This window comes from Marmota flaviventris, chromosome 9, assembly GCF_047511675.1.
Source record: "Marmota flaviventris isolate mMarFla1 chromosome 9, mMarFla1.hap1, whole genome shotgun sequence".
NCBI lineage: Eukaryota > Metazoa > Chordata > Mammalia > Rodentia > Sciuridae > Marmota > Marmota flaviventris.
Genome location: NC_092506.1, coordinates 77,049,063 through 77,073,796, shown reverse-complemented (window position 1 = coordinate 77,073,796; position 24,734 = coordinate 77,049,063). Strand labels below are relative to the sequence as shown.

The 24,734-nt window shown below is 36.0% G+C and overlaps 1 pseudogene; it reads left to right on the top strand.

Annotated features, from left to right (window-relative positions):
• The window catches only part of LOC114080932 (tripartite motif-containing protein 43-like), a 66,356-nt pseudogene that overhangs the window by 1,684 nt on the left and 39,938 nt on the right, over positions 1-24,734 (top strand).

Genomic DNA, 24,734 nt, shown 5'->3' with positions numbered 1-24,734 from the left:
CCCTGTATTAACAGCCACAAAAGAATGACATCAAAACAAAGCTCAGCAAATGGTAAGATGAAGGAACATACAGGGATTTGAAGACAATCAGTAAACATTAAGGAGCTCAGACAAAATTTCTTAAATCTAAGATCAATCTGAGTTTTGACAGTTGAATCAGTATTGAAGACCTGTCATAGGTATTTAAGGCAGAAGCTGAGGTAGAAGATGAATTGTAGAAATTCAAGAGCATATAATTGTGCATTCAATGTATTTCTTGCTGATCAGGACAATGAGCTCTTGGAGATAAAAAAGAGGTGCGAACAGCAAAATGGGAAGTGCACCTGTGCTGCTGAAAAGATTGCACAGGAGCCAAACAGTATGGGTTCAAGGAGAAAAGAGAACATATTAAAAAGTTGGGGGGTGGGGAGACACAACACAAAGGCCTGGTGAGTGGGAGTGGATACTGAGAGGAGATAGGCAATGAAATGAGGATTAATGCTCTTAATGTAACAGGACAATATAGAGCCTGCAACCTCAAGTAAGAAGGTAAAATTCAGAAGGGCCCTAATGCTTTTGAAACCTTAGGCTTAGATGCTTTAGGAAGACCTTATTGTATTGCTTTTAATCCTGAATGTAATATGCAATATTTCTGCAAGTTCTACATGGTCAGGTTATAGATGTGGGGAGATTTGAGATTAGAAACTAGCATTAAATAAAAATCTCACATAAAGATAACAAAGCATCAATGTCAATGGTTTAAAAGTAGTCTTTCAGATTTGAAGGGTATATAAAGGAATTACCTATTAAAGGGAATTTTCCAGGTGTCTCAGAAACTTGCTAAAGACAAGCACTTTTGAAAAATTTTTGGATGGACACATTTTGAGGAAAAGTAGATTGCTCTTTTTATTATAGAGGAAAATAAATTTTTAAAAATGTGGATTCTGAGAATTGGGACAACCTGAATTGAGGATATATATAGCTGATTGGTAGAGGATTGAGCCAAAGAGAAACAGGTGAGGGTTAAGTAACGAAGGAGGTTATAGTTGTCCTGAGTGTGTGACCCAGGATTCACATCTATGCAGAGGTATGTACGTCATCAGGAAAACATGATCAAGACTGAGTATAGGAAGCTGTACCCGGTCCTCTGGATGGAGGAACAACAGCATTTGTAGAGACTACAAAAGTAAGGTGAAAATATTGTAGAGCAACTCAAGAGAAGTGAAGCTAAAATGGTTCCAAATGAGAAACACCTAAAAGGAATGTATGAGGAGCTGTTGGGAATGTGCCATAAATCAGGGGAAAAGATGTTCCAAGTAGAGTCTTTGTTGGTTTTAAACTCCATCTTCTATACATCTTTAGTCTTCATTATTTCTTAAGTACTAAAATATATATTTTGTCACCTTCCGTACTTGTGGTGGAGGCCATTCCACAAATGGGCATAATAAACTAATTCCTAACTATGAACAAGTTGTACAGAATTGTAAGAGTAGCATCTCCAGAGAATGATCTCTTCTAAAATTCTGATTTATCTTATTTCTAATAACAACATTATTGTGGACATTTTATTTTTGTCTCGAATGAGCAATATTTGGGGAAAGATAACATTTCCTTGGCCATTGGCTTTGCATATCCTGAATTTAAGTTGTCTCTATTTTGTAATACCTCAGCTGTTAGGAAAAAGTCCTTGGACAGACCTCTTGGCAGACAGCTTATGGTTACAGCAATGCCCACTTACTGTGGTAACCATGTCTTTTACTCACACCTAGGGTTCCAAGTGCATCAAAGATTTAGATGATATCTATGTGTTGTACTGGGATTATACTTTAGAGAGGAAAAGGAAATCCAATTTAAGGGGTTTGGGCATGGTTGTGATTGATATTTTGGAAGAATTCTTTTTTTTTTTTCTCCTTACAGGATTTGGGAGACCTATTGACAATAAATTTGGCTCTCAGTGTGAACTAAAATGATAGGAGAGCTGTGAAAGAGATCAATCTTTTTTCTAACAAAATAAAGCCATTATATATTAGATGAGGTTAAATTATGACACAAAAACAAAGAGTAAGAATTATCTCTAAATACTTAAAATGACCCTCAATTAAGAAATGGAGATTCTGCCACAGACTCATGTGGAAAATGAACATTGACTGGCAGAGAAGAGGATAAGAATTCATCAAAGGTTAGAATATTGAGGAAAAAATTATTTTTTTATCCATACCTGTCAAAGTGGTATCAATGGTTCCATAATTAAAGAAAATTTGAAAATTATATCAAATATATATATAAATGAATATGCGTAAGTTTAGTATATAGCACATTATCTAGTGTTCTCAAAAATTTTTGAATACAAGTATGTGTGTATGTGTGTGTGTGTGTGTGTGTGTGTGTGTGTTTTACTGTACATAATTTCTGCCCTGCAGAATTTGCTAGAAGTCAGCTACTTGCAATTTTAGGATTCAAAGTCATAAATATCTTTAGCTACATAGACTATTTTTTCCAGGTAGTAGATGAGTGAGGCAAGTACCTTTGAGAGTCAGGGCACTGGGTGCATGAAAGCAAAAAGAAAAGAAGGAATAATACCCTAACAATGGCACAGTTGTAGATGTTTATGGGAGTAATTCACAAGAAGGGAGCATTTTCAATTGCATGCTTATGTCTTTCCTCAAGCACTGTGGTGAATTCTCTAGCAGTCAAATGACTAATTGCATTCTCCTTCTTCCAGGAGTGAGACAGTGCAACAGCATATGCCTCAGCCTGTGATACCAGTTCTCAGCATAAAACCCATCATCGGACTGATAGACAGGCTTAACCTCTGTTGTGGTGAGTGTCAGTCCACTAGTTGGACTGACTATAGAGAGTGCAATTCAGGGATAGTTTTCAATTGTGATTGTTTCCCCCTTTATTGATCTTTCACTTAAGAGAGAAAAGACTTCTCTCCAGGACAGGTATTTAAATGATAGGTGATGATAGAATAGGTATTTATAAACAATCGTGCTGTCAAAATATAGACAAAAGTAAAAGAAAGCCAGGGAATGAATAAATTCCATTCACATTTCTAATAAATTAGTTTTTAAAAAAGGCACTTCTGCAGTGGCACATGCCTGCAATTCCAGCAGCTTGGGAGGCTGAGGCAGGAGGATTGCAAGTTCAAAGCCACTTGGTGAGGCCCTAAGGTTCTATCTTCAGTGCCAAAAAAAAAAAAAAAAAAAAAGGAATAGGGCTACTTGGGGCCTAAAATTAGTCTTAGATAACATATAGCATGTAAGTGTTGATTCATATAAAACAAGTGAACTTATTCAGTTCCTTCCAATTTTCATATTCATGATGGTGATGGTGTTTTTAAATTTCTTAGTAACTGAATTTGAAACAATGTGTATTACAATTGTATATAATCAGAAAATTATGTAAATAAACATAAAAGTAATTGGATGCAAAAAGTAATGTTTTATAAAAAACAAAAATAATATTGTGGATAATGAGGCAAGATATGGGACTTAATAGTAAATCTAAGCATGAAGAACTGCCTAGCGAACTAAGGTAGTTTAAGCATGAGCCAGGAGTAAAGGCAGAAAAATATTAGTAGAAGCCACTTTTACAAAGATGTTTAGGTTTTCTGCTTGAGTGTAAATCAACTGGTATATAACACAGACAAAGTGATCTGCATTTGTTTAGGTTTAAGAATGGCTCTGTCTCCCTGAAAGGGCAGTAGGGGTAAGTTTGAATGCTAGGCACTTTGGAAAGCAGTATGGAGATTTCTTGGAAAGCTGGGAATGGAGCCACCATTTGACCCAGCTATTCCCCTTCTCGGTCTATTCCCTAAAGACCTAAAAAGAGCATGCTACAGGGACACTGCTACATCGATGTTCATAGCAGCACAATTCACAATAGCTAGACTGTGGAACCAACCTAGATGCCCTTCAATGGATGAATGGATAAAAAAAATGTGGCATTTATACACAATGGAGTATTACTCTGCATTAAAAAATGACAAAATCATAGAATTTACAGGGAAATGGATGGCATTAGAGCAGATTATGCTAAGTGAAGCTAGCCAATCCCTAAAAAACAAATGTCAAATGTCTTCTTTGATATAAGGAGAGTAGCTAAGAACAGAGTAGGGTTGAAGAGCATGAGAAGAAGATTAACATTAAACAGGGATGAGAGGTGGGAGGGAAAGGGAGAGAGAAGGGAAAATGCATGGAAATGGAAGGAGACCCTCAGAGGTATACAAAAGTACATACAAGAGGAAGTGAGGGGAAGGGGAAAAATAATACAAGGGGGACAAACGAATGTCAGTAAAGGGGGCAGAGAGAGAAGAGGGGAGGGGAGGGGAGGGGAGGGGAGGGGGGATAGTAGAGGATAGGAAAGACAGCAGAATACAACAGACACTAGTATGGCAATATGTAAATCAATGGATGTGTAACTGATGTGATTCTGCAATCTGTATATGGGGTAAAAATGGGAGCTCATAACCCACTTGAATCAAATTGTGAAATATGATATATCAAGAACTATGTAATGTTTTGAACAGCCAACAATAAAAAATTAAAAAAAAAAAAAAATTATGCAAGGTGTCAAGGAACAAGTTTTTCACGTGCCATGAAGAGTAGCCAGAACAAAGTAGGCATTGCCTCCCTTCCCTCTATAATTCATGGATTTTTCACAAATTTTATTATTATATATATGTTTTTATATTTTGTATTTGAATCTGTTATTTTTCTAGCTAGAACAGCCTTTGTAGTCTTGGCCTAATTCTCAATGAAATGCTAGACTGTCTTATCATAGATAAATTAATTTTACTTTTTAAATTTAAATTTGCTTTTAACTGATACACAAAAATAGAAATTAGACATATCTATAGGCTTATGTGAGATATTTGCATATATACATTGTGTAATGTTTAACACAAGTTAGTCATATCTATCTCTTTAAATATTTATCATTTTTGTTTTTGGTAAAAACATGCAAACTACTTTCTTATAGCTTTTTTACATGTACAGAACATTCTGGTTTTCTAAAATCATACTACTGCATAATACCACATAAGAAATTACTATTAGCTATTTATAATTTTATACTCATTGATCAATCTTTCCCCCTGATAACTTTATTTTTTATAATGAATTTTGACTGGAGTATTCTTTTCTTTTCACAGTGGAAATTTCCCTCAGTAATGAAATAAGCAATCATAATATCAGGCTTTTTGAGGATGTGAGAACATTTGTACTTAGACAAGACCGTCAAGATGAATCTCTGAATTCTCACAGATCCAACTATTTTGCTGCATGGGGAGCCAATATCTTCATCTCTGGGCAACACTACTGGGAGCTGGATGTGGATGACTCTTGGGACTGGGCTGGAGGAGTCTGTAAGTTGTCCTGGACAAACATTGGCACTATGCTTGCATCTAAGGAAATATTCTTCCTCATGTGCATGAAAGAAAGTGATCAGTATAGAATTTTGACCTGTCCCCCAGTGACATGCCAATATATAGAGTAGCCTCTGGGCCAGATTGGTATGTTCCTTGATTTTGAGAGCAAAAGTGTGAGTTTTTTGAGTTCCCTTATATGGACATACCCTGCTGGTTCCCTGAATTTTCCTGTCAGGCCTTTTTCACTGGCCACAATGATCAGGGATAAGTCAGGATCTTGATTATCTGGGAACTCCATGTCTATGCAAGTCCTCAGTTGAAGAAAATAAATAATACTGTACACTCTTTTACTGTTTTTCTACTTTATTGTAACCTCATTTTATTATTAAATATGAAGATAATGTGAAGTGCAAATTTTGGACTATTTTAAATTCAGAGCAGCTCTTCTCACCCATTATCTAAAGTATAATCTGTGCTCGCTCACCTGCTTTGTGAACTTGCTGGATTTCTAAATATACAGAGATGTGTATTTCTAGTTTAAGGATCTAATAAAAGGAATGAAGCTTGCAAGTCCTCAGTTGAAGAAAATAATAAATGAAGTTTGTATATTGTGGAACATCATGGTTTTCCACAATGCAAATGTCAGTCTAAGATCTTATCCCTCATCTAGTAAATACTGCATATCAATTCATCCTTAAGTAAGAGAAAAAAAAAAATCTTTTACAGGGAAAACTTCTGACTGCCATGATTAGAAAAAAAAAAAAGCTGGTTCTTTTCTTTTATAATATAATAAAGTACAAAAGATAAATTGCCTTATATTTAGCCTCCATTCCTAGCAGTTTCACAATGTCTAGAATATAATAGGAACTTAACAAATATTTGATTTATTATTAATGAGTGAACAATTGATATGTTTTAAACAATGGTCATTTACAGTGTGCTGTTACATAATCTCTGTTATGGCATCACAGAAGACTTAATAGCTTTACTAAGTAACATTTATGAAAAGAAAAAAGTTATTTCTTCAAAATTATTCTTTGAAAGACCAACTAATAATAGAGAATAGCAATGAAAATAAATGCTATGAAATATTAAAAAGGCTTCTAAACACAGGGTGCACAAATTGAATAGGACATGCTAAGACAATGTGGAATAAACCAATGATCCAGGTTTGTGGTTCTCCAAGTTTGGTTCTAGGTCAAGCAGCATCTGGTGCTTATAGAAATGCAATCACATGATACAAGTGTGGTATTGCAGACCTTATAGTCCCAGGCATTTGGGAAGCTGAGGCAGGAGATTGCAAGTTAGAGGCCAGCCTCAGCAATTCAGAAGTACCCTCAGGGAGATAGCAAGATGCTAATTCATAGAAAAAAAGTAAAAAGGACTCGAGATTTAGAGTGGTGGTAAAGCACATCTGGGTTTAATCCAAAATGTTTTAAATTATTATTATTTTAAAATGGGAATTAAGTACAACTGATTTCATACTAAATCTTCTCTCTCTTCCTCTCAATACATATAGAAACAAACTTCCCATTCAACCCCAGGCATTTTTTTGTTGTGTGTGTGTGTGTGTGTGTGTGTGTGTGTGTGTTTCTTTTTTTGCAAATAGCAAAACCACTTGTGCCTAATTGTACTGGAAGAGTTGAGGTAGATGACTATCCAATAGTAGCCATAGAACTCTGAATGAACAGTAACAAAATTCCTTTATAGAAGTGAAGCCCAGAATCTGCCAAGGTGCCCTGGATGTGAATCTCCAGGGGCAGATGCAGTTCAAATCTAACAGTAATCAGAAGCCAGAAAATCTGATGAATACAGCTCACTGTACTGACCTTCCATTTTGTACTTCTCCTTGAGAAACCTCTATTGTCTGATCCTGTCTGCCCCATGTCACCACCATCTCCCGCCTTCCAACCACCCCCCGATCCCCACCACTACCACAGTTGAAATTCTGTCAGACCAAACCATCCAGATCCTGGAAGAGGAGGAGGCAGCAGAGAGCTAAGTGTTTTTCTTACCATCTGTCAAGTGCTTTGCATCTGAGCTGGAATCTTACTCAGATGAATATCAAGGTACTTACCTAGTACATGCATCAGAACCACCTGCAAAAGTTGTTAGAATATTGATTGCTGGGCCTTGACAACAGAGAGTGTTTGTTCAGTAGATCTGGGATGGGAAAAAAAAGTTCAAATTTTAAACAAATTATAAGATGCTATTACTGATGCTGATCACTGGACCATCATTTTAAAATCTTTGATTTAGCTCAATATTAAATAAGATACTTTTAGATTGTATTTGAATGGAAAACTTTTTAAAAATACATACATATACACATATACGTATGAATATGCACATATTTGCTTGTATGTATTTGTGTGTATATATTGAGAAAACACAAAAATTGAAGTACAAGCTGTAGAATTACTGCTATAGCTTCTTGTTGCCTGTAATTGGGAGAAGAAAGTGATGAAAAAGCATGAAAACCATCCCCTTTTGCCCATACAGCTGCAGCATCTTGGGAAGGTTGAATGGGTACTGTACAGCATCATGGATTTTTAGGGCCTAAGAGAAGAAGGAAACAGATACATGTCCTGTGTTCAGGGGGCTAGGCATTCCCACCTTTGGACTATTCTATTCTGTATCCCAACCCCACAGCTAGTAAACTAGTAGGTGATCAGGGGTGGACACTTACTATAATGGTACTCTCTCTTTTTTGAGGTATTGGAGATTGAACCCAGGGGTTCTTTACCACTGAACTATGCCTGCAGCCATTTTTATTTGTTATTTTGAGACAGGGTCTCACTAAATTGCTGCTGGATTTGAACTTGTGATCCTCTTGTCTCAGCCTCCTGAAATTCTGGTATTACAGGCATGCACCACCATTCCAGCTCTACAAGTGTTATCAAAGTATCATTCTGAGAACCTCAGAGGTTATAATAATTTTTATATTTTTTTTATTATATTTAGACATGATTTGTCTAATGAGTGTACAAGAGTTTTCCAGGGGCTACATCACACTTAATATCACAAATGATTGAGCAGAAAAGAAAAAAAAAATATGAATCCAGATGTTTTCTATGAAGGAAGACATTAAAGGAGTTTGCAAAATGTTTCAAAATGCCCCTCTTCTATTTTCCAAAAGAATGAAAATCAGGCTGTCAAAAGACATGTCTGCACTACCATATTTATTACAGGGCTCTTTACAATAGTCAAGAAAGGAAATCAAAGTAGGTATTCTTCAATAGATTAACAGAAAAAGAAAATATTGTATATAGACACAATTGAATATTATTGCACCTTAGTAAGATTGAAATTCTGTTATTTGCAGCATCATGGATGAGCCTGGAAGACATTATTTTAAGTAAAATAAGCCAGGCACAGAAAGACAAATACCACATGCTGCCCTCATGTGGCATCTAAAAAAACTGACCTCCCACAGGTAGAGAGTAGAATCATGGTTAACAGAGCCTGAAAGTGTAGAAGAGAGGGCAACTAGAGAGGCTGATCATCAAGCATAGGGTTAGATGTCATGAGTAAGTTTCAGTGTTGTACAGCATGGAGTGTGGTAGAGTCAACAGTAACTTATTGCATATTTCAAAATAGCTAGAATAAGTGATTTTGAGTATCCCCAACAAGAAATGATACATATTTGAGGTAATGGATGTGATAGTTACCCTCATTTGATTTTTAACATTATATACATGTACTGAAACAATATACTTTACCACACAAATGTGTATCATTATTTGTCAAGTAAAATTAAAAAAATATATATCATTCCTGACATGTTCTAAATAGTTAATTTTATAATGGTTGTAACTATATTAACCATTTACAGACTTTATTTTCTTGCCATTATCCATGTAGTATATATTTCCTTACCATTTAAATTATAGTCGGTAGTATGATCAATCAAGAGATAATTTAAAGTATGCATGAAAAACTGCACAGGTTATCTTTGTATTTTATAGAGACCTGAGCATTTATTTCTCCACAAGCAATGTTAGTCATTTTCCTTTATTTCTCTAATCTTTTTATTCTAATATAAATGAGACTATTTCAAGATGAGGATGATCAAGGACATTATAATATTGAAATATGAATTACTACACAATTGTATGTTTGCATTGCTACTATCATTGATATAACCTATTTTTCAACTGGTCTGTCATTCCACCTTTAGATCAGTTCCACATCCTACAGGATCAACACCCCTTCTTCTTTTACTATGCTCTCTGCAATCCAATAAGAGAACTTATTAAATTGTATTATTTATTTTTACTTTTGGTACCAAGGATTGAATTCAAGGGCTATTAATCACTAAGCAACATCTACAGATCTTTTTGTTTTATTTTGAGACAGGGTGTTGGTAAGTTGCTGAGGTCCTCAATAAGTTGCTGAGGCTGGCTTTGAACTTGTGATCCTTAGGCCTCAGGCCTCTGAGCCAGTGGGAATACATGTGTTGGCCTGAATTGTTTTAAAGAAACTCAGAACAGCATATCTATTTTTTTTTGGTATATTTAATCTAAGTATATTTATGTCTACTATAACTCTAGTAGTTACATTAAATACTGGAATGAATATTCCAGAATATAATATATATTTAATATATAGATGTTTTATCATATAAATATTATATATGTATTATTATTATGAAAATTTAATATATAGATGTTTTATCACATAAATGTTATATATGTATTATTATTATGAAAAAGATACATGGACAAATATTTTTAGTCAATAGGCTATTTTAATGCACCTGTCCTTTGAAAACTTCTACAATCTAAGTAAATTTTGAACCTAACTGAAATGGAATGTGGCTCCCAATTATTCTGTTTACAAAACAATATATGAGTTTTCCTATCTCTCCTACTGAGTATGTGTGTCCAGTGACTATGTCTACAGAAATGTTATCAGTAAAATCTCATAAAGTTTTCCATATTTTCAGTCTTATTATCTGTATCATTGTCATCGTATTGAGTTCTGTGTCTGCAGACAGTTCATGTGACAGTTATAGAGAACTCATTGGATATAGGTTATTCCTTTAATTCAGCTGACTTATCATTCAAAAGATGTGATACAGCATAAAGATTGGTGAATAAGTATTCTAAGAGAGAAATTTTTATTTTTAGAACTTCAAATAATTAATAAGCTTAACAATGTCAACACTTAAAAAAATAAAAAGTTCCAAAAACATACTGGACAAAAAACAGTCTTTTTAACACGTGTTCTTGGGAAAAAATGGTTATCCATATGCAGAAGAAGACTAGATTCTTATCTCTCACCTTGCATAAAAGTCAAATTATGCCATTTGAAGGTAAATGTATAAATCTTGAGAACATTCTGTTAAAGAAATAAGCTAAAGTTGAAAAGTCAAGGGTGATATGTTTCCTCTCACAAGTGGAAGCTGGAGATGAGAGAAAAGAAATTTGGTGGATGGGGGAATCTCATGAAAATTGAGAGGAGATCAGTAGAGTAGTGGGACCAGTGAAAGAGAGAAAGAGAGGTGCTGGCAAATGATTTGGATCAAATTATATTGTTGTGGTATGTGCATGAACAAATATGTAACAATGAATTTCACCACTATGTGTAATATAATATGCCATTCCCAATTTTCCAAGAAATCTCCATACTGCTTTCCAAATTGGCTGCACCAATTTGCAGTCCCACCACCAGTGTATGAGTGTACCTTTTTCCCCACGTCCTTGCCAACACTTATTGTTGCTTGTCTTCATAATAGCTGCCCTTCTGACTGGAGTGAGATGAAATCTTACACTGGTTTTGATTTGCATTTCTCTAATTGCTAGTGTTGATGAACATTTTTTTCATATATTTGTTGGTTGATTGTATATCATCTTCTTAGAAGTGTCTGTTCAGGTCCTTGGTGCATTTATTGATTGGGTTATTTGCTATTTTGGTGCTTAGCTTTTTGAGTTTTTTATATACCCTAGAGATTAGTGCTCTATCTGATGTGTGAGGAGTAAAGATTTGCTCCCAAGGTGTAGGCACCCTATTCACTAAACAGATTGGTTCTTTTGCTGAGAAAAAACTTTTTGGTTTGAGTCTATCCCATTTATTGATTCTTTTTTTTTTTTTTTAGGATTGTTTGGTCACTTTTTTATTCTTTATTTTGTAATTTGGTGTAATTTTTTATTTTGTAATTCGGTGTAATTCTTTATTTTGTAATTTTGTAATTATGATCCAAGAACGTAGTTTTCAAAAGTTGTTCCCTCTTTGCGATCCAGTCCACGATTAGTATTTTGTCAACGTTCAAAGTACATATAAAACAACGTGCGTCCTCTACTTGAGAAATGTGAGCTTTGTATCCTAACTATGAAATTAGGCGAGTTGATCATTTATTTAGTTCCCTCTGTGTCTTTAGATTCAGCCTTCTCTAGGAAGGCCTGTCAGGAAGGAGATACATTGAAACCTTCCTGTATTTTTAATCATGTACTGCTTGAATTTTTTTTTTTTTTTTTTTTTTTATTGTTGGCTGTTCAAAACATTACATAGTTCTTAATATATCATATTTCACAATTTGATTCAAGTGGGTTATGAGCTCCCATTTTTACCCCATATACAGATTGCAGAATCACATCAGTTACACATCCATTGATTTACATATTGCCATACTAGTGTCTGTTGTATTCTGCTGTCTTTCCTATCCTCTACTATCCCCCCTCCGCTCCCCTCCCCTCCCCTCCCCTCCCCTCCCCTCTTCTCTCTCTGCCCCCTTTACTGACATTCGTTTGTCCCCCTTGTATTATTTTTCCCCTTCCCCTCACTTCCTCTTGTATGTACTTTTGTATACCTCTGAGGGTCTCCTTCCATTTCCATGCATTTTCCCTTCTCTCTCCCTTTCCCTCCCACCTCTCATCCCTGTTTAATGTTAATCTTCTTCTCATGCTCTTCGACCCTACTCTGTTCTTAGCTACTCTCCTTATATCAAAGAAGACATTTGACATTTGTTTTTTAGGGATTGGCTAGCTTCACTTAGCATAATCTGCTCTAATGCCATCCATTTCCCTGTAAATTCTATGATTTTGTCATTTTTTAATGCAGAGTAATACTCCATTGTGTATAAATGCCACATTTTTTTTATCCATTCATCCATTGAAGGGCATCTAGGTTGGTTCCACAGTCTAGCTATTGTGAATTGTGCTGCTATGAACATCGATGTAGCAGTGTCCCTGTAGCATGCTCTTTTTAGGTCTTTAGGGAATAGACCGAGAAGGGGAATAGCTGGGTCAAATGGTGGCTCCATTCCCAGCTTTCCAAGAAATCTCCATACTGCTTTCCAAATTGGCTGCACCAATTTGCAGTCCCACCAGCAATGTACAAGTGTACCCTTTTCCCCACATCCTCGCCAGCACTTGTTGTTGTTTGACTTCATAATGGCTGCCAATCTAACTGGAGTGAGATGGTATCTTAGGGTGGTTTTGATTTGCATTTCTCTGACTGCTAGAGATGGTGAGCATTTTTTCATGTACTTGTTGATTGACTGTATGTCCTCCTCTGAGAAGTGTCTGTTCAGGTCCTTGGCCCATTTGTTGATTGGGTTGTTTGTTCTCTTATTGTCTAATTTTTTGAGCTCTTTGTATACTCTGGATATTAGGGCTCTATCTGAAGTGTGAGGAGTAAAGATTTGTTCCCAGGTTGTAGGCTCTCTATTTACCTCTCTTATTGTATCTTTTGCTGAGAAAAAACTTTTTAGTTTGAGTAAGTCCCATTTGTTGATTCTAGTTATTAACTTTTGTGCTATGGGTGTCCTATTGAGGAATTTGGAGCCCGACCCCACCGACTGTAGATCGTAGCCAACTTTTTCTTCTATCAGACGGCGCGTCTCTGATTTGATATCAAGCTCCTTGATCCATTTTGAATTAACTTTTGTGCATGGCGAGAGAAAGGGATTCAGTTTCATTTTGTTGCATATGGATTTCCAGTTTTCCCAGCACCATTTGTTGAAGATGCTATCCTTCCTCCATTGCATGCTTTTAGACCCTTTATCAAATATAAGATAGTTGTAGTTTTGTGGATTGGTTTCTGTGTCCTCTATTCTGTACCATTGGTCCACCCGCCTGTTTTGGTACCAGTACCATGCTGTTTTTGTTACTATTGCTCTGTAATATAGTTTGAAGTCTGGTATCGCTATACCGCCTGATTCACACTTCCTGCTTAGCATTGTTTTTGCTATTCTGGGTCTTTTATTTTTCCATATGAATTTCATGATTGCTTTCTCTATTTCTACAAGAAATGCCGTTGGGATTTTGATTGGCATTGCATTAAACCTATAGAGAACTTTTGGTAATATCGCCATTTTGATGATGTTAGTTCTGCCTATCCATGAACAGGTTATATTTTTCCATCTTCTAAGATCTTCTTCTATTTCTCTCTTTAGGGTTCTGTAGTTTTCATTGTATAAGTCTTTCACCTCTTTTGTTAGGTTGATTCCTAAGTATTTTATTTTTTTTGAAGATATTGTGAATGGAGTGGTTGTCCTCATTTCCATTTCAGAGGATTTGTCGCTGATATACAGGAATGCCTTTGATTTATGCGTGTTGATTTTATATCCTGCCACTTTGCTGAATTCATTTATTAGCTCTAATAGTTTCTTTGTAGACCCTTTTGGGTCTGCTAGGTATAGAATCATGTCATCTGCAAATAGTGATAATTTAAGTTCTTCTTTTCCTATTTTGATGCCTTTAATTTCTTTCGTCTGTCTAATTGCTCTGGCCAGTGTTTCGAGAACTATGTTGAACAGAAGTGGTGAGAGAGGGCATCCCTGTCTTGTTCCAGATTTTAGAGGGAATGCCTTCAATTTTTCTCCATTCAGAATGATGCTAGCCTGAGGCTTAGCATAGATTGCTTTTACAATATTGAGGTATGTTCCTGTTATCCCTAGTTTTTCTAGAGTTTTGAACATAAAGGGATGCTGTACTTTGTCGAATGCTTTTTCAGCATCTATCGAGATGATCATATGGTTCTTATTTTTAAGTCTATTGATGTGGTGAATAACATTTTTTGATTTCCTTATATTGAACCAGCCTTGCATCCCAGGGATGAATCCTACTTGATCATGGTGCACAATTTTTTTGATGTGCCTTTGTATCCGAGTGGCCAGAATTTTATTGAGGATTTTTGCATCTAGGTTCATTAGAGATATTGGTCTGTAGTTTTCTTTCTTTGAAGTGTCTTTGTCTGGTTTAGGTATCAGGGTGATGTTGGCCTCGTAGAATGTATTTGGAAGTTCTCCCTCTTTTTCTATTTCCTGAAGTAGCTTGAAAAGTATTGGTATTAGTTCCTCTTTAAAGGTTTTGTAAAACTCTGCTGTATACCCATCCGGTCCTGGGCTTTTCTTAGTTGGTAGTCTTTTGATGGTTTCTTCTATTTCCTCAATTGATATTGGTCTGTTTAGGTTGTCTATATCCTCCTGACTCAATCTGGGCAGATCATATGACTTAAGAAATTTATCTATGCCTTCACTATCTTCTAATTTATTGGAGTATAAGGATTCAAAATAATTTTTGATTATCTTCTGTATTTCTGAAGTGTCTGTTGTGATATTGCCTCTTTCATCCCGTATGTTAGTGATTTGAGTTCTCTCTCTTCTTCTCTTCGCTAGCATGGCTAAGGGTCTGTCGATTTTGTTTATTTTTTCAAAGAACCAACTTTTAGTTTTGTCAATTTTTTCAATTGTTTCTTTTGTTTCGATTTCATTGATTTCAGCTCTGATTTTAATTATTTCTTGCCTTCTACTTCTTTTGCTGTTGTTTTGCTCTTCTTTTTCTAGGATTTTGAGATGAAGTATGAGATCATTTATTTGTTGGTTTTTTCTTTTTTTAAGGAATGAACTCCAAGCAATGAATTTTCCTCTTAGAACTGCTTTCAATGTGTCCCATAGATTCCGATATGTTGTGTCTGTGTTTTCATTAATCTCTAAGAATTTTTTAATTTCCTCCTTGATGTCTTCTATAACCCATTGATCATTCAGTAACCTATTGTTCATTCTCCAAGTGATATATTCTTTTTCCTTCCTTCTTTTATCGTTGATTTTCAGTTCCATTCCATTATGATCAGATAGGATGCATGGTATTATCTCTACTCCTTTGTATTGTCTAAGAGTTTCCCTGTGACATAATATATGATCTATTTTTGAGAAGGATCCATGTGCTGCTGAGAAAAAAGTGTAACTGTTTGATGTTGGGTGGTATATTCTATATATGTCAATTAAGTCTAGGTTATTAATTGTGTTATTGAGTTCTATAGTTTCCTTATTCAACTTTTGTTTGGAAGATCTGTCCAGTGGTGAGAGAGGTGTGTTGAAGTCTCCCATGATTATTGTATGGTGGTCTATTAGACTCTTGAACTTGAGAAGAGTTTGTTTGATGAACATAGCTGCACCATTGTTTGGGGCATATATATTTATGATTGTTATGTCTTGTTGGTGTATGGTTCCCTTGAGCAGTATGTAGTGTGCCTCTTTATCCCTTTTGATTAACTTTGGCTTAAAATCTATTTTATTTGATATGAGTATGGATACTCCTGCTTGTTTCCGAAGTCCATATGAGTGATATGATTTTTCCCAACCTTTCACCTTCAGCCTATGTATGTCTTTTCCTATCAAATGCGTCTCCTGTAGGCAGCATATTGTTGGGTCTTGTTTTGTGATCCATTCTACTAGCCTGTGTCTCTTGATTGGTGAGTTTAAGCCATTAACATTTAGGGTTATTATTGAGATATGGGTTGTTCTTCCAGCCATATTTGTTTATTTATGTTACTAAACATGGTTTGTTTTCCACTTTGATTATTTTCCCCCCTTTAGTGTCCTACCTCCCACTGTTGGTTTTCATTGTTATTTTCCATTTCCTCTTCCTGTAATGTTTTGCCAAGGATGTTTTGAAGAGATGGTTTTCTAGCTGCAAATTCTTTTAACTTTTGTTTATCGTGGAAGGTTTTAATTTCATCTTCCATCCTGAAGCTTAATTTCGCTGGAAACACAATTCTTGGTTGGAACCCATTTTCTTTCAGTGTTTGAAATATGTTATTCCAGGATCTTCTAGCTTTCAGAGTCTGTGTTGAAAGATCAGCTGTTATCCTGATTGGCTTACCCCTAAATGTGATCTGCTTCCTTTCTCTTGTAGCTTTTAAAATTCTCTCCTTGTTCTGTATGTTGGGCATCTTCATTATAATGTGTCTAGGTGTGGGTCTCTTATGATTTTGCACATTCGGCGTCCTGTAGGCTTCTAGGATTTGGGGTTCTGTCTCATTCTTCAAGTCTGGGAAGTTTTCTCGAATTATTTCATTGAATAGATTGCTCATTCCTTTGGTTTGAAACTCTGTTCCTTCCTGTATCCCAATGACTCTTAAATTTGGTCTCTTGATGTTATCCCATATTTCTTGGATGTTCTGCTCATGGTTTCTTAACAGTCTTGCTGAGCTGTCTATGTTCTTTTCAAGTTGAAATACTTTATCTTCATTGTCTGATGTTCTGTCTTCTAAGTGTTCTACTCTGCTGGTAGTATTCTCAATTGAGTTTTTAAGTTGGCTTATTGCTTCCTGCATTTCTAGGATTTCTGTTTGTTTGTTTTTTATAACCTCTATTTCCCTGTATAGTTGATCTTTTGCTTCTTGGATTTGTTTATGTAATTCATTGTTGAAGTGATCTTTCATTGTCTGATTTTGCTGTTTGTCTGATGTCTTCCTTGAGACTCCAGATCATCTGAAGCATGTATATCCTGAATTCTTTATCTGACATTCCATCAGCTGCAGCTATTACCTCTTCTAAAGTTGAGTTGACCTGCAATGCTTGTGGTCCTTTCTTTCCTTGTCTCTTCATACTGTTCGCGTTCCTTTCTTCTTGGTGAAACTGTTGTGCTATTGAATTTTCCCCCTATATATTTATATTGGTCTTGTATAGTTGCAAAGTCTCCCTCGCAGGCACGGGCGGCGGCTCTGCCCCTCCGCCAATTGGGGCAATGTGCCTACCACGCCGGCAGGCCGCTGGGCCTGCTCTGCCAGTCGGTAGCAGGTCCGCCGTCCTTGCAGGCGCGGGCGGCGGCTCTGTCCCTCTGCGGGCCGCTAGGCTTGTTCTGTCGGTGGTCGCCGTTCTGCCTACTTTGCAGGCGCAGGCAGCGGCACTGCCCCTCTGCAGGCCTCTGGGGCTGTACTGCCAGTGGGTCGCAGGTCCGCCTACTTTGCAGGCATGGGGGGGGGGGCGGCTCTACCCTTCCTCAGGCCACTGGGCCTGTTCTGTCTCTTGGTTGCAGGTCTGACCTGTTCTGATGGTGGTCTCAGTTCCGATTACCTTGCAGGCGCTGGGGGGAGGGGGCGGCTCTGCCTCTCAGCAGGCCGCTGCTCCTCTTCTGCCGGTGGGTCGCAGGCCCGCCTACCTTGCAGGAGTGATTGGAAGCTCTGTCCCGCCGCGGGCCACTGGGCCTTTTCTGTCGGTGGTCACCCTTCCCCTACCTGGCAGGCGAGGGCGGTGGGGGGCGGCTCTCCATTTATTGATTCTTGATTTTAATTCTTGTGCCACAGGAGTTCTATTCAGAAAGTTGGGTCCTAATCCCACGTGATGGAGATTAGGATCTATTTTATCTTCTATTAGACACAGAGTCTCTGGTTTTATTCCTTAATCCTCAATCCATTTTGAGTTGAGTTTTGTGTGTGGTGAGAGATAGGGGTTTAATTTCATTTGTTGCATATGGATATTCAGTTTTCCCAGCACCATTTGTTGAAGAGCCTATCTTTTCTCCAATGTATGTTTTTGGTACCCAAAGGACTTAAAAACGGCATACTACTGGGACACAGACACATCAATGTTTATAGTAGCACAATTCACAATGGCTAAACTGTGGAACCAACCTAGATGCTCTTCAATAGATGAATGGATAAAAAAATGTGGCATATATACACAATGCAATATTACTCAGCAAGAAAAGAGAATAAAATCATGGCCTTTGCAGGTAAGTGGATGGAGTTTGAGAAGATAACGCTAAGTGAAGTTAGCCAATGCCCCCCAAAACCAAATGACAAATGTTTTCTTTGATATGAGGAGGCTGATTCATAGTGGAATAGGGAGAGGTTGCATGGGAGGAATAGAAAATCTCTAGATAGGGCAGAGTGGTTAGAGGAGAAGGGAGGGGGCATGGGGTTAGAAATGATGGTGGAATGTGATGATAATTATCATCCAAAGTACATGTATAAAGACACAAATTGGTGTGAATGTACTTTGTATACAACCAGAGATATGAAAAATTGTGCTCTATATGTGTAATTAGAATTGTAATACATTCCACTCTCATATATTAATAAAAAATAAAAATATAATATGCCAATATAATATGAAAAAAATAGTACAAATGATATGTTGCATGGACATCATAAAATTAAAGCCAATCAAGTATGCATTAACCTGACCTTCTCAGCTTAATGGCATTCCTGATATGCATGGTTGGGTTTCTGACTGATCATGTGAACCCAAAGGAGAGAAAAGTTCTGAGAGGCAAAGAGAAGGAACATAGGACGAAGCTACCAAAAGGGGAACTATTGACCACATTAGCAAAGTTCACACTGGCAAACTCATAATCCAGGATTACCTCAATATGACCTAGTGGCCCTACTATGTACTGAGGTACTAGTGAGGAGGAGGTAAAGAGATGGCACCCATTGTCCTTTATGACACAGAAAAGTATAAAAACTCCCTCAGAATTAACAAGCATGTTATTCTCCATTGTTAAAAATCATTACAAATTCTAATTACCCATTTCCCACATCTACCTACCAGTAATACAGCCAGAAGTGCATAGCTGGTCTCTCCTTGTAAGAAAACACACAGGTCTTGTTGGATTATGTGTGACATCAAGATGACCCAGAGTAAAGAACAAGCATCTCAGGTCTTCAAACAGAGGAAGGGAACAAGTAGTTATTTCATTATCCCAGGTGATATGTTCCTGCTACAAAAAAAATGCATTATAATGCGTTATGAATTTTTGAGAGACATTGTTTTCCATAGTGTCAGTTATACTACTTTATTGCTGGAAATGTGCATCATGGCAGCCAAGAATTCTTGAAATTGACTGATGGTCAAGGACTTCTAGTCCATATTTTTAAAATCAAATCTTTAACCATATAAGTGAAAGAAATTGAGTAACTTAGAATATATTAAAGTAAAAATCCAATTATTTGGACTATATATAAAACAGGAACATTGACAAACTCTCTTCCTGTCTGAGAAACACATAAATCATGGAATTATTAATAATTCAATGTCATTAATTAAAATACCTTGTCATCTCAGAAAATTAATAATAACTATTACACAAGCTTCTGACAATTCAACAATGACCATGTTCAACTTCAGATGAAATATTCTAACTGTAGATTGATATTCATTTGTTTCTTACAGGGTTGAAAACTAAATCTCAGCATGTAGCAGTCCATAAAATCTTTATCTATTGTTGAGTGTTTTGGGGTCTTTGAAAATAAGGCACAGAGGGGAGAGATAGAATGACAAACTTAGATGTTCTAAACATTTCAATTATTTTTTTCACATATTTTTCCTGTAATGGAAATCTTGGTCATCAAATTTCTCAGGAACAATAGTTCAATATTTTGAGCAACTGGGGAAAATTTCCATTAGAGAACAAAACTGTAATGGAGAAAATTTAAAGGTTTCTTGCCAAAGGGCTGCCTATTACTTCTGAATTGGTTGAGCATGTCCATCAGTCCAGGTAATGACTATGAGCTGAGCTCTGGGTTCAAAGGCTGGGGCATGGGCATCTGCACAGACTCATTCAGATAAGACTAAATCCTCTTTCTTCGCTCAAGGTTTCATCAAGTTTACGATATTTTTGTCCCTCTAAAAATGTTCATCAAACTCCTCAAAATTAGTTTCAGGAGTATAAATTTAACTCCACAAACTCCAGGATATAGCAAATGCCAATTCATTTTATGAAAATCAAGTGACATCCACTCCAATTCATGTATTAACACTTGAATCCTACTGCAGAATTTCCATAATCATGAGTGTATCTGTTTCTTCTTTCCCAATCATTGTACTGTGCAAAGTCTCCTGAATTTGAAGACTTTCAAGAAGGGCATTCTGAATTTTGATCCAAATTTGTTCCCACTGAGATGTTCATTGTCTGTACCCATAAGCCAGGGATTAACAACTTAACCTGGGCAAAGATCCTGCTTACTTAGATCCAGCTTCCCTAATATCTATTTTTTCAACCTAATTCCTGGCATAATTTGGAGCTATATGTCATCTTCTTTACATAAATTTTACATCAGGAATAATACTCTTATTCATGAAACTGCCACATATTCTCTTGAAAACAACACCATTTACCAACTGGAATCTTAGCCTGGGAAACAAAAACTTCATATATTTTCAGAAAGAGAAGCTAAATATACCCTGAAACAATCAGATGTGGTGGCACACAGTTGAAATTCCAGCAACTCAGGCTGCTGACTCAAGAGAATCCGAATTTTTAGGCTAGCCTGGGCAATAGAGCAAAACCCTGTCTCAAAAAAAGTGGGTAAGTGAATATGGGGCTGTAGCTCAGTTGTGGAGTGGCCCTATGTTCAATCCCAGTACATCAAAATCAAACAAACACACACACACACACACACACACACACACACACACACACACACACTGAAAAAAGAGGTTATATTATTTTAATAAATGATGTTTCTACTTCAATACCAACAGATTGATCACTCTTATAACCTTCAGTCCTTGAATATAAGGGTGAACTTACCTTTTCTTTTTTTTTAATAGTAGACACAAGTTTATTAGAAGGAATAGGAAAAGAATAAAAGGGGACACTCTCAAGGGAGATAGTGGGCCCTTACAGAGGAAAAAAGTCAACATGTCCTTCCTGCCCACCTGCTTTATTGGGCATTCCAGGAAAATTTCCAGAGTCTCACCCAAATCTACCTCTTGACTTTTGACTGACAGCAGGATTGCTTCAGACATTTAAGTCTTCCCTGTACATGGTCTTACCTCATGGAGGAGAGATTTTCTATTAAAATGACATGCTTAAGATTCAAATCAACTGTGAATCATCTCTGCCTACACTGACCAATTCATTTTTTAAAAATTTTTTATTGTTGGTTGTTCAAAACATTACATAGTTCTTGATATATCATATTTCACACTTTGATTCAAGTGGGTTATGAACTCCCATTTTTACCCCGTATACAAATTGCAGAATCACATCAGTTAATTTTACTCATGAAACACATACTCTTTTGTAAACAACTCCACTTATCAACTGGCATCTTAGCCTGGAAAAAAAAACATTTTAAATTTTCAGAAAGTGAAGCTAAATATACCTTTTCTTCTTACATTCACCAACTGTCCACATTCATTTAAAAAAAGGGGGACAACAGTATTCTTTTTCTTTCTCTTATCCCTTCTTTTCTATTTAGTTGTTTATTGTGTTGTACTCAGAAGGCAATATCTTACCTTCAATTACCTTCCATCAAACATCCACATTTTATTAAAAATAGTAATTTATAATTTAAAAATAAATAGTATGATTTAATACTTAATATTTCTATGTTATATAGGAACTGCCTGATTACTAAATCCCTTTAATCTACTTTATCTTCCAATATCTTAGTTACAGACTTACACTTCATCCTGATAAAATAATGGTAAATATTCCTTCATAGGATAAGTTAAGATCTTCTCTAAATATTTTCCTTCCAGGTCCACAATGGCATGCTCCCCAGATCCTTGCCTCTTTTTATGCTGCTAGCCTCTTGTTGTCCAAGGCTCCATATTCCATTTCTTCCCTGACTTCCACACTGTCTTCAGAGACATTATTCAATAACTGCCTTCCAGTATTAATTCATTTTCCTTTTATCATTTCTCTTATTTTCTCTTAGTATTTAAACATGGCTTATGTAGCCCTACTATTTTGAAACAAAACTAAATATTGACCATTAACGTAACATTCTCACTTGGTATTTATTTTCTTTTTTTTCTTTTATGTTATTCATTTATTTATATTTGGTGCTGAGAATTGAACTCTTTGCCTTATGCATACTAGGCAAACACCCTACTACTTAGCCACAGCCCCTTCACTTGTTTGTTTTTATTTTTTAATTTGTTTTAAATTTTATTTTGTTATATATGACAATAGAATGAATTACAATTAATATTTCACATATAGAGCACAATATTTCATATCTCTGGTTGTACATATTGTATAGTCACATCCTTTATGTCTTCATACATGTACTTAGGGTAATGATGACCATCACATTCCACCATCCTTCCTACCCATATGGTCCCTCCCTTTCTCTCCCTCCATCCATCTTCTTTTCCCTACCTAGAGTTCATTTAATCCTCCCCACCCCCCCACACTGCTCACATCATATTATGAATCAGCATCCTTAAATCTGATAAACCATTTTGCTTTTGTTTTTATGGGATTGGCTAACTTCACTTAGCATTATCTTCTCTAACTCCATCCATTTACCTGCAAATGCCATTATTTTTTTCTATTTTATTGCTGAGTAATATTCCATTTTGTATATATGCTATATTTTTAAAAATCCATTTATCTACTGAAGGGCATACAGGTTGGTACCACAGTTTAGCTATTGTGAATTGTGCTGCTACTAACATTGATTTGGCTGTGTTCCTGTAGTATGCTATTTTTAAGTCCATTGGATATAGACTTAGGAGTGGGATAGCTGGGTCAAATGGTGGTTCCATTCCCAGTATTCCAAGGATTCTTCATACTGCTTTCCATATTGGCTGTACCAATTTGAAGTCCCACCAGCACTGTATGAGTGTACCTTTTTCCCAACATCCTCACCAAACTTATTGTTGTTTTCATTCTTAATAGCTGCCATTCTGACTGGAGTGAGATGAAATCTTAGTTTTGATTTGCATTTCTCTAATTGCTAAAGATGTTGAACACTTTTTCATATATTTGTTGATTGATTATATATCTTCTTCTGAGAAGTGTCTTATTTCCTTGGCCCATTTCTTAATTGGGTTTTTTTTTTTTTTTTTTTTTTTTTTTTTGGTGTTAAGATTCTTAGTTCTTTATATAGTCTGGAGATTAGTGCTGTATCTGACATGCATGAGCTAAGGATTTGTTCCCAATTAGTGGCTCTCTGTAAACTTCACTGATTGTTTCTTTTGCTGAGAAGAAGCTTTTAGTTTGAATTCATCCCATTTATTGATTCTTGATATTAATTCTTGTACTATAAGTGTGTTATTAAGGAACCTGGGCCCTAATTTGACATGATGGAGATTTGAGCCTATTTTTTCTTCTAATAGACACAGTGTCTCTGGTTTAATTTTTAAGTCCTTGATTCACTCTGAGTTTTGTGCATGGTGAGAGGTAGGGGTTTGATTTGATTTGTTGCATACGGATTTCCAATTTTCCCAACACAATTTGTTGAAGAGGCTATATTTTGCCAATGTATGTTTCTGGCACCTTTGTCAACTATAAGATAACTGTAATTATGTGGGTTACTCTGTGTCCTTAATTCTGTACCATTGGTCTACAAGTCTATTCTGGTGCCAATACCATGCTGTTTTTGTTACTATTACTCTGTAATACAGTTTAAGACCTGGAATAATGGTGAAACCTGCTTCAATCTTTTTGCTAAGGGTTGCTTTGGATACTTTGGGTCCCTTTTTTTCCAGATGAATTTTATGACAGCTTTTTCTATTTCTTTGAGAAATGTCATTGGGATTTTGATTGAAGTTGCATTAAATCTATATAGTGATTTTGATAGTATGGTCATTTTGACAATATTAATTCTGCTTATCCAAGAACATGACAGAACTTTCCATCTTCTAAGGTCTTTTTTAATTTCTTTCTTTTGTATTCTGTAGTTTTCTTTTCAGAGGTCTTTCACCTCTTTCATTAAGTTGATTCCTAAGTATTTTATTTCATTTATTTTTTAGATGCTATTGTAAATTGATACTTTTTCTCATTTCCCTTTCAGAGGATTTGTCACTGATATGCAGAAATGCCTTTGATTTATGGATGTTGATTTTGTATCTGCTACTTTGTTTAATTCATTTACTAGGTCTCGAAGTCTTCTGGTGGAATGTTTTGGGTCTTCTATGTATAGAATCAGGTTGTTGGCAAATAGTGATAATTTAAGTTCTTCTTTACCTATCCATGTCCCTTTAATTTCTTTCATTTGTCTAATTGCTCTGGCCAGTGTTTCAAGAACTATGTTAAATAGAAGTGGTGAAAAAGGGCATTCTGTCTTGTTCCAGTTTGTAAAGAAAATGCATTCAGTGTTTCACCATTTAGAATGATGTTGGCCTAGGGCTTCGCATAGATAGCTTTTATGATATTGAAATATGATTCTGGTATCCCTAGTTTTCTCTAGTGTT